This window comes from Phalaenopsis equestris, unplaced genomic scaffold (assembly GCF_001263595.1).
Source record: "Phalaenopsis equestris unplaced genomic scaffold, ASM126359v1 Scaffold234507, whole genome shotgun sequence".
Classification (NCBI taxonomy): domain Eukaryota; kingdom Viridiplantae; phylum Streptophyta; class Magnoliopsida; order Asparagales; family Orchidaceae; genus Phalaenopsis; species Phalaenopsis equestris.
This window is the reverse complement of record NW_018252418.1, coordinates 26515-27116: the sequence shown is the minus strand read 5'-3', so window position 1 is coordinate 27116 and position 602 is coordinate 26515.

Below are 602 nucleotides of genomic sequence, written 5' to 3'. Positions count from 1 at the left end.
CCAACAAGAAGTGTGTTGGGAAAGACACCACAAGAAGCATGGAGTGGAAGGAAGCCCGACATCTCTCATCTACGAGTTTTTGGATGCGTAACTCATGTACACATACCTGACGAAAAAAGAAGTAAGCTGGATGACAAGAGCGAGAAGTTCATTTTCATTGGTTACGACAACAACTCGAAAGGCTACAAGTTATACAATCCAAATACAGGGAGAACAACCATCAATAGAGATGTCATATTCGATGAAGGCGAAGAATGGGACTGGGGACTACATGCTGAGGACTACAACTTTTTCCCATACTTTCAAGAAGAAGACGTAGAGCAGCCAAGGATCGAGGAAGAAAGAGAAGAGCCTACTACTCCACAAACAACAAGTAATCAAAGCAACTCATCGTCATCAACTTCACAAGAAAATTCAAGTGAAAGAGTACCACGCTTCAGGAGATTAGAAGATCTTTATGAGGTAACTATGAATCAAGATAATCTTACTCTTTTTTGTCTCTTTGCCGACTGTGAACCCATGGAATTCCAAGAAGCCATACAAAGTAAGAAGTGGAAAGATGGAATGGATGAAGAAATTAAGGCGATCGAGAAGAACGACAC